We start from the raw sequence: 11,094 nt of genomic DNA on the forward strand, positions 1-11,094 counted from the left end.
ACTATTACATGTCAGGGCATATGGAATACCAGGTGTACTGTGGGCAGTGTTGAGTGCCCACTGACATACTTTGGCTGGTCATGCAAATCTGTGTCCAAGGGTTTTGTAGCTTGAGTGATCACTATCTGCTAAGACAGTGGCGACATTCCAGAACATGTATCTCAACATTTCATGCATGTGGCGAGGCATGAGGCCACATTATCAGCAGACATTTACAGTCCCATAGGTGGACAGCGGTCTCACTCATGCCCATCACACAACAGGTGGAAGTGCTATGCCCAAGCAGACCTCATCACTGAGGGCACTGTCCAGAAAAGGAGGTCGTTACTTGTAATCCTCAACGGGCCGTACAGATACAATGCCCAATTTGATTTGCTTGCGTTAGGACATCTGCAACTAAACACGGAAAAGTACAGAAATACCTCACTAGAAATCACATTTCAAAGCAGTACCCTATGCTGACCTTGTAAACTCTAGCTATAATCTGTATACTTCGTCTATGAGGGTGATCTCTGTAGCAACATACAAGGTATATTAAGCCAGAGCTGATGGACATGGTGCACTTAAAAGAAATCCCAATATCGGGCACGCAGCCAGGGATCAATCCTTTATGTCACAATAAACAAAACATGCTGGAGGGATATGTTCCTGACCTAGAGACTCCCCATACTCTGAAATAGACTGCCCATACATGTCAAGCAGAGCACCTCTTTGGTCCTCTTCAAAAGGAACCTTGATGACTGGATGAGAGAAAGGAAATTCACCCTAGGGATCATGTCAGTCGCTCTGCTAGACATGGGTCCAGGGAAGTAAATAGTGTGGGAGGAAATAGCCAGGGAATTGTTATGGCTAGGCTTGCATAGGCCCTAGGGCCGATAGCCTAGTACCAACCGATGAACCTATGAACCTATGAAGATGCACCAGGCATACAGCTGTAAAAACAATAAGCAGTTTTATTTGTCTTATTAACTTGGAATAGTAGTGTACTTGTAGACATTTAATTTAATGCAATCTTATCACCTTGCTGAGCAATGCTGTTTATACACTAGTACATCTGGAGATATGAATTAGTATACTGTTGGAACAGCTAGGACAGACAATTTGTTTTCCTGTAATTTCTGTGTGGAGAATATGAAGTGACTGAAGGTTGGCTACCTGACCCATATACAGTTGCAGATGGCATATTTTCAATCTGCAGCTTTTACAGTTTCATACTTGCCTGCATTAGCATAACTACATTCAGGAATCCATATAGCTGAAATACAAAGTTAACACAAGACAATCCTGTGGGAAACACACTATAATACCTTACAAATTACTATTCAAGGTTCAGATCTTAGTGTAGAACAAATATCATAATGCATTATGTCTTGTAGTATGGCTCCACATCTACACTTTAGCAAAGCAGTTCTTTATCAGCCAACCTTCAGTCACTTCATGGTATTATACCCATGATTATTTCACAGCACTTGTAGTAGTCAATTTCTTGACCAACAGCCCAAAATACACACAACATTTGGCACAACACACCTTTATTGATGGTGACATGAAACAGATAACAGTCCTTTTATTGCTGAACACTTTACATAATGCAGGCATTGAAAGGCAGCTGTTATTCCACAATGCATGCATTACTAACTTTATTTCCTTAACAATTTTGACTGCAGATGTACTTTATTTCCTGAAAATTATGAATGCAGATGATTTATTCCCTTCACATTATGAATCCAGTTGTACTTTATTACCAGAACATTATTATTAATACAGTATACACTTGTTATTCCTTAACATTATTAATACAGTATTAAATTGTTTTCCTTAACATTATCAGGTTTCATGCTTTCATGTATATTGAACTTTACCTGGCATTACTCACATATATCAGTCCAGGTCTGTACACATTCATTCCAGTACACTCAGAACAGAAGATACCTACTGGCAGTTACTACTGTACTCTTTCTTAATTATATTACTATATTTTGCAGGATAAATCTATACTCACCACACTCTCTGCACAACCTGGCCAGGTGACCCACATGGACCTCCAGGTTGCGAGCTCTCTCATCTGCAGATGTAGGGAGAGAAACACACCATTATGCATACCTGTCTATCGGATATTCATACTAGACTTTGGTAAATCAATGCTTCCTATACTTACATACTTGTGGGGCATTGTTGTCCCGAGCATATGGGATCCACTGGGCCAAGAGTTCCCCTTCTTACACTTCAGGTCATCGTAGTGGTTACACACCTGCTCACCAGTGCATGGGATACCAGTTGCACTGGTAAGGTTGCTTGCCAGCTGGTCCCAAGCCTCTGACTTGTATTCAGACCCCTGCACTGGCCCTGTAACATCTGGATATAATGGTCTTTTATGAAGAGCCCAACCATGACCCTGGACTATAAAATGCCCCACTGCTGTGCCCAGAAGCGTGCACCCTCTACAACTCCTGTCATAGCTCCTACACAGATAAAACTCCAACAAGTTCTGTCTGTATTCACACCTGTTCAGCTTAAATATGGCTGTTTTCCTGCCCTTTGCCAGATTTGGACCATTTTTAAAAATGTTCGCTTAGCACTGCACAAACCAGTTAAACTTAGCTGAGCAGTGCTTACACTGGCAAATACTTAGCAATACCCAAACCAGCTAAGTGGAGCTGCGTGTTGCTAAGTACTGCTAAAACAGGTCCTGTTTAAGCATTGCTTGCCTTGGCCTAGCAGTGCTTAGCAGAGCTTAGCTATGGGCAATGCAGATGTTTAAAAAAAAATATATATATATATATATATATATATATATATATATATATATATATATATATGTTGAACTAATTGTTCATTAATGATACGTTATTATCATGTGTATTTATTTTACTTTATATCTCCTAAACTTATGCATTTTAATTATGTTATCTGGGAGTGTGACTTTAATGTATTGGACACTTGTGTGTAACTGAGGCTTTTCTCCTTGGGTATCCACTGAAAATGGGCTGCTAGTCCAGCTGGACTGACCCAGTTCACAAATGTCAAAGTATGCAAAATTAAAAAAATATATTTAAAGAACATTTTACTGTTGCATGTAAAAGCTGAATGGCCTGTCTGTGCATTCAAACCATGCACCTACTGCACACAAGGGCATGACTCTAACCATTCAATTACCAAGGATTTGGTGATGTCAGCTATATATTTCTATATAGCTCTCAATTACGTTTAAGTACTGCTGAGTATATGCTTTATAATGTTTTTACATAATTTAATTTCTTCCAATATGTACCAAATAGTATTTTTTTTTCATAGTGTTTTATCATGGGCTGAATTCATGAATAGCTATTATGTGTGCATCAGCCATGGCACGCACATGATAGCTCGCTATTTTGTATTTATTAAATCACTTTACAAGAAACAAAGGTAAATGGCGGAGCATGCTAATGAAAGAATAACTAGCCAAACAGCATGCTAATTAACCAATCCAAGATGGCGGAGCTATTCAGGAAATTATAAAAGCAATCATGTACACTTAGTGTAGTCTTTTGTCCTGAACTCCAAAACTTATTGGAGTACAGTCGCCATCACACTTAGAAAAAAAAAGCCATGTTAGGGACTTCTGCTGCTCTTCTGCATGTGTATGTGCAATAGGCTGAAATCTATGTTACTGCTGCTGCTAGTGACAGACTTCAGCCAAACAGAAGAAGGCTGTTCATATCTGCTTTAACATATCATGGATTGCATAAGCTTGAAATATTAAAGCAATACACAGTGGACAGGGGAATACTAGAGGAACTATGCAGCCTCTGCTGTACACAACGTTTTGCTAGGGGTGACTATCCACAAGGGCATCTAGTAAAGGGTGCTGGAATCTTTGCTTATGACACACATGAGAAACCTCATGCAGCCCCTACAGAGCAAGGATAGAGTGTTGGCAGCAATCAAACTAGATATAATATAGAATGTAATTTTGGCTTGCTGGAATGTTCATAGAATGTCATTTTGGCTTGTCAGCAGGTGCTCCACAGTACAACCCAGTGACCTCTGCTGAATTAGCACACAGTCATTATCATGTCACACAATATAATATTCAGGAAACAGCTTCAACAAAGACAACCAGGTGCAGGATCACAGTGTCAAGGACCACAGAGAGGACCAGCTGTTCCAGCAGATATAGATGAGGAGTCACTGGTAGAAGCACCAGCTGCAGATGTTGCAGGCAGACATAGGTGGGCACAATATGAAATGCTTCTGAATAACATGAATCATCTCTCCCAACTTCGTTCTGTGTGTCATAGTCTGGTGGCAAATGGGGTGCAGATGTCTTGAGCACCATAACCCTATATAACAAGAAGTAGTATAGATAAATATAATGAAGCCACAACATATTTTGTGTAATAAAACAAATACATGTGAATGACTGCAGCCATTATGCACAACACAATTGGATTAGAAAGGGTCCCTATGAGTACAGACAAGTTAAGATACACACCCCAAAACAAAATGATAAACAATGGTGAAAGAATGCACAGTAGACAACAGTTGTGTGATTCCATAATACTTTGCAGTATTAACAAGATTAATCCATAAAGGACAAGTATAAATGGAGAACAGTAATATCAAGAACACAGCATCCATGGGACCAGACAACATCCCAGGCTGCATTCTACATGAACTACAGAACGAACTGGCACCCCACCTAAGTACCATGTTCAATCATAGCCTCACCTCAGGCTTTGTGCCCGCTGAATGGCGCACAGCAATGGCTATCCCACTCAACAAGAGGGGAGCCACCATTGACCCCGGGAACTACTGCCCCATTAGCCTGACGAGCCTGGTCTGCAAGGCCATGGAATGTATCATCATGCAACTTATAAACAAAGACATTGGTAATCTCCAAACTCTGGACCACACCCAGTTCGGGTTTGTAAAAGGCAGATCATGTCTCCTAAACCTGATAGACTTCTTTGAAAAAGTCACCAAAGCCGTAGACGAGGGTAAGGTGGTTCACACAGCTTTTCTAGATCTTGCCAAGGCTTTCAACACCATCCCCCACTCTGGAATTATAGATAAACTCACTAAACTATGTATAAATCCCTATGTCACAAGATGGGTTGCCAACTGGCTCACTGATGTAACCCACACTGTGAAAGTAGCAGACTCCAAATCCAACTTCACACCAGTGACAAGTGGAGTACCACAGGGTTCAGTCCTGGGTCCTCTCCTGTTTCATATCTACTTCTCTGAAGTACAGGCTAACACAGAAGGTCTTTGGATAATGAAGTTTGCAGATGACTGCAAACTAGGAGCCATAATTTAAACTCCTAATGATGTGGACATCCTACAAAAGGGTCTCACTGAGACAGATGGCTGGTGTCAAAGCCGTGGCCTCATGCTCAATGCCAAAAAGTGCATTGTCATTCCCTTTGGTAAAAACTCTGTACCCATGAACTACAACATAGGTGGTAGCATACTTAACACTGAAAGTGTGATAAGAGACCTTGGGACACAGGTGGACAGTAGTCTCTCCTTTGATAATCACATGGCCACAGTAGTCAGGAAATCCTTCTACGTGGCACATCTCATCACAAAATGTTTCTCATCCAGAAAAAAAGAAGTCATTGTACCCCTCTACTCATCACTCATTAGACCCATTATAGAGTACAATGCCCCTTTTGGTATGTACCTCACAAGACATCTACAATGACTGGAAAGGCCGCAGAAATACCTCACAAAGAGGATTACTGGCCTCAAGCAGATGCCCTACGCAGACCGTCTCAAAAAACTCCAGCTTTACTCCATCGCATATCGCTTACTCAGAGGTGATCTCTGCCTAACATACAAAGCTATGTCATACCCAGATCTGTTGGATATGCTCCACTTAAAGAAGTCCCAATCCCTCCAAGCTACACGCTCTAGTGACCTAAACCTTGTCACCACAGAACATGCCGTAGGGATAGATTCCTGTCCCAGAGACTTCCCATACTCTGGAATAAACTACCTATCTATATCAAACAAAGCTCCTCATTAGTACTCTTGAAGAAAAATCTTGATGATTGGATGAGAAATAAGAAATTCACCTGGGGATCCTTCTGTAGCTCTGCTTGACAGTGGCACAGGAAAATAAATTTCTTGGGTGGCAAAAGCCAGGGTACCTTCTTGGCTGGTCTTGTATAGGCCCTAGGGCCGATAGCCTAGTACCTACCTATGCACCTATGAATCAATGGCATCCCTACTAGTACGGAGAGTGGACAGGTATATATCACAAGCTTAACACGTTTTTAGGCTACACATGTAAAACACCTTGGCCTTGCTTAGAATTCATACTCATTCTTTTGTGATAACCATTCAAATTCACAGAAAATAAAATTGTACACCATAATGTTAGTTAGCTTCTGGCTTATCCATCCTAAACAGAAATCATTATTTACTAGAATAGCTCATCCTAACTCATGCACAACGTTTTGTGAGGGATAGGTTAGTTTGTTTTTGCTCTCTTGTATTTTGTGTTACTTTATTGCCTTTTTTTGCTTTGTATATTGTGATTCATTTTCTTTACACAGTGTTTTACTTATATTCTGTTTCTAATTGCATTTTTAAACTAGGAAAGGGACCACAGCTGTGTCTCTTGTGAGTCAAACAGAAATTATTTTTTCACCTCCCAGCCACCTTGGAGCTGTTGTGTTCTTAAACTCAACTGTCTTTTTCTTTGCCTGCCTATTATGTTGATTTCACCAAATATCACATTTTCTCTCCTATTTCATTGGCTATTGGCTATTGTAAGCACAAACTTATCATTTTGTGAAATTGCACCCCTTCAACTATTTAAATTTATTGGTATCACACTGTATTCCATAGAACTAGAATACAGAAGTGCCCAACCCTTGCACTCTATCTTGCTTTTTAAAATTAGTGACTGTCCACCTAGATAGCTAAAGCTTAAGTTACCCTCTCTTTCATATCTAACTGCTTAGGGAACCCTGCAGCTCTTAGGATATTAACCCACTTTTCCATCTTTCCTTTAAGATCTGCATCATGTACTCCAAGACCACCAATTAGTGTGGAGCCCCATATTGCCTCTCAGTAGTTATCTTGGGATCAGTGCTTCTTTCTTGCTCCTGGTGAGAGAAGGAGCATAGGAACATGATTTATTGGGGACTGCTGATCACTGGAAAGGCTAATAACTGCTTCATAGGTGCTAGTTTGGAATTTGTGCTTATATTTTGCTACTGGTGAGAGAAGGAGAAGAGTGCAAACATTCTTTTCTGGTTGTGAAGTGAGTGTCTGTGCTTGACCTTCCTAATTAGTCTGATTGCTACTCATGGCATCTACCATCTGGGACAAGACTGTGGATCTCCAAATGAGCTGTGGCCTGTTTCTCATCTTGGGATTAGTGCTACTGTTTGGTTTCTGGTGAGAAAAGAAGCAAAGAGGTATTGTATCCCATCAGAGTGAAACTGTGGTGAGACCAGTACTAGCAGTAGTCAGGCAGTAGCTCCTCTTTTCATCATTCTTTACAAAGTAATTCCTTCTTTTCAGGAAGTACTGCTTTATCTGCTTCTAACTTCATAATATTTGCCTGAATACTTTATCCTAAATCATCTTGCTGTATTTATTGGTTCCCCTCAAGCATTTGGCAGTGCCCTTTATAGCTGCAGACACCTTGAGTTGATGTTTTTACTGTAAAAGTACATAGAACAACTAGTTAGCAGTGACAAGCACTGCCCCAGAGTTAAAAACGTGATACTCCTGACATTACTTTATATTCTCGCTCCAACTGTCTAATCAATAAAAAAAGGGTCTGCTGCCATGGGTATGAACTTTCCCACTACCTCTGTTACCAGCTTCATGGGATATGGGCATCTGGAGGCAATGTAGAAATTGCCTCATGTTTACTGACAACTGGTTAATTCAAACAAACTGATATAATATGTGAAACATGCATTTACAATGGAGACAAACTTCTCACATAAAGCGCTCCTAATGTCAATAAGGTTGTCAGTAGTACATACGCTCCACCCATCACACACAATTCAAAGCAGACACATAGACTCACATATGTTGGGGCACTTAAATGCAACCTACCTAAACCCAAAGACCTCCTAGAAAAAAGCATACATAACAAACACCCTCTGCAACCCTAAACACACTCTTTCAAAACAATACTGACATCAACACATAGAGCCACATCTTTCTAATCCAATAAGGCAAGTCACCAAAGAATCCAACATTCTAATCATTGGAGACTCCATTGTGAGACACACTGATGTTCCTCTCACTGGGTTGAGTAAGAAGAAAGTCATGGTCAGTTGGTTATCATGGGACAGTTCCACCACATTATGCAAGCACTCTGGTCACACTGGACATCAAGTACCAGTATGACTCAGTTGCAGTCCATGTGGGTGTAAATGACTTGAGATGTACCTCCCTGGACTATATAAAGACAGACATCATGGGGCTCTTGGAATATGTGTCCCAGGCTGGTATGATTCTAGTACTGAGCAGCAGTTTACCTTCTCCAAGGATGATGCCACAATATGAACAAAAGATGACTGACTTTAATAATTGGCTTAGTTTCTGGTGTCATTCTCAGTGGTTGCAATATTTGTCAGGATGGAAGGAGATGGTCAGCAGACTACACTGCTTTTGCCATTGATTGGTCTCCCCTCTGGGCTTTTGAATATTAGCTAAAACATGTACCTTTTTTAAGCAATCCCAAACTGAAAGTACTTCCAACAAAACAAATCAATACCAAGAAAATCTAAAGGCATTACTGTTCAGTGCTAGGAGTCTAAACAAAAGACTCCATGCCCTGGAGGCTCTCTTCATGCTAGAGAATGCTAATTTTTGTGTGGTCAGTGAGACATGGCTTAAAGCCATGGAGAGCACACTGACAGTGCAAGGTTATTATGCTTTCCACACATTTAGACCAGCTACTATGCAGACAGTGACTAAAGGTAGTGGCATCTCGATTTACATAAAAAATAAATATATCTCAAGGCTTGTCAAACAGGACAATACACTTGAGCTTCTCCATATTCAGATCACTATAGGCAAAATCCAATGCCACTACCTTGCAAGCTATAAGTCCCCCTCTATGACCCAGGAAATTTATACCATGCATTTAAGCTTATTGAAACAACTCACCATCCAACTCAATGCAGTATTCATGGGTGACTTTAATTACCCCATTATTATCTGAGAATCATATATGACACCAAATGTACAGGCACAGAGATTTCTGGATTTTGTAAACACAAACTCCCTGGACCTGGTTGGCAGTACACCAACAAGAGGCGTGACCATGTTAGATCTGGTTCTCACTAATATGGGAGAGTGTTGCACACTGTCTAGTCTTCTAGGTAAAGCCAGACCACAAAATGGTTTCCTTTGAAGTAAAAATAAAACCTGAAACCCCAGTTAACCCTGAAATATTTAGGAACTACTATAAAGCTAACTTTCTACTATTGTGTGATACCCTGGCAAAATCCCAAGCCCTCATAAACCCTGACAGCACTGCTGCCTATTCATAACTGTTCACAGAAACCCTATACAAGCATGTTAATAGCTGCATAGATTCAATTGTACCCACCAGGAAGAAGTATAGAACTAACTCAAAAAACAAACCTCCCTGGTGGAATCATAACATCAATAGGCTGTATAACAGAAGGAAGAAAATCATGGCAAAAGTTAGGAGGTGCAAAACCCAGCAGGATAAAACCACTCTTATCAAACTAATCAAATAACTCAGAGGACAAGTAAAGTCTAACAAAGCCAAATTTGAGGTAAATTTAACATCTCAGGCCAAGGACAACTTCAAGGCATTCTTTAGCTATGTATGTAAAGTCAAAGGCAATACACAATTGTGTGCAGAGCTCATTGTAAATGGCGACACATACTGAGCAAGTAGATATACCAAACCTACTGGCTGACACATTCAGCTCCAAATTTACCCCTCTCCCCCTCAACCTTCCCTCAGGAAATATCATCAAATATTACTCCCCCTACTATCACTATGGAACACATCCTTAATGTTATCTCTAAGGCCTAGAACACTGCATCTATGGTTCCAGACAATATCCCAGGATGCCTTCTAAATAGCATGAAACATGATTTTTCAGGCCCTCTGGAATTGCTATTTAACTGTAGCCTCCAAATAGGCTTCATACCTCATGAATGGAGAACAGAAACAGTCATCCTGCTGCACAAAGATGGGCCATATCCAGACCCTGGAAACTACAAACCCATAAGTCTCACTAGACTCATATGCAAAGCCATTGAAAGAATCACTATGGAAATGATCAATAATCAAATAGAAAACCACTAAACACTGGACCCAACCCAATTTGGTTTCATCAAGGGCAGGTCATACCTACTCAATTTGGTTGACGTCTGGTGGATAACAAGATGGCTCACAGACAGGACCCATGAAGTATGAACTGGGCAGTCCACCTCTACAGAGATGCCAGTCACTAGTGGAGTTCCTCAGGGATTGGTCCTTGGACTACTCTTTTTGGCATTTACTTCTCTGAAGTCAAAGCCAATGTCAAGGGCCTCTGGCTGACTAAATTGGCAGATGATTACAAATTAGAAGCTTTCTAGATGTTCTCCAGTTAGGACTGACACAGACAAGAAATTGGTGCCTGAGCCACAGACATAAACTAAATGCCAAGTAATGCATAATAATATCCTTAGGAAAGTCATTCACTCAATGGCAACTATCATATTGACAACACTCTCCTAAGAGTTGATCCAGTAGTCAGAGACTTGAGAAGACACAAGGACAGTAATCTAGCTTTTGACCATCATGTGTCTACAGTAGTGAGAAAATCATTCAATGTTGTGTAACTTATAAACAAAGGTATGGTGTCTATGTCCAAGGAAGTCATTGTTCCACTGAATTCAGCATTCAACAGATCTATCATTGAGAACAGTTCCCCCTTTGGTATGTACCTAACCAGGCATATCCAACAATTGGAATGTTCATAGAGGTTCCTCACTAAAAGAATACGGGATGTAAGTGCCTGTATTCTGTCTCCTACAGGGTCTTTAGAGGAGATATATGCCTGTCATACAATACATTGTCAGAATCCACTCTGAAGGACCTCCTGC

Source organism: Protopterus annectens, chromosome 3.part0 (assembly GCF_019279795.1).
Source record: "Protopterus annectens isolate FY-2018-M chromosome 3.part0, PAN1.0, whole genome shotgun sequence".
NCBI classification, from domain to species: Eukaryota; Metazoa; Chordata; order Ceratodontiformes; family Protopteridae; genus Protopterus; species Protopterus annectens.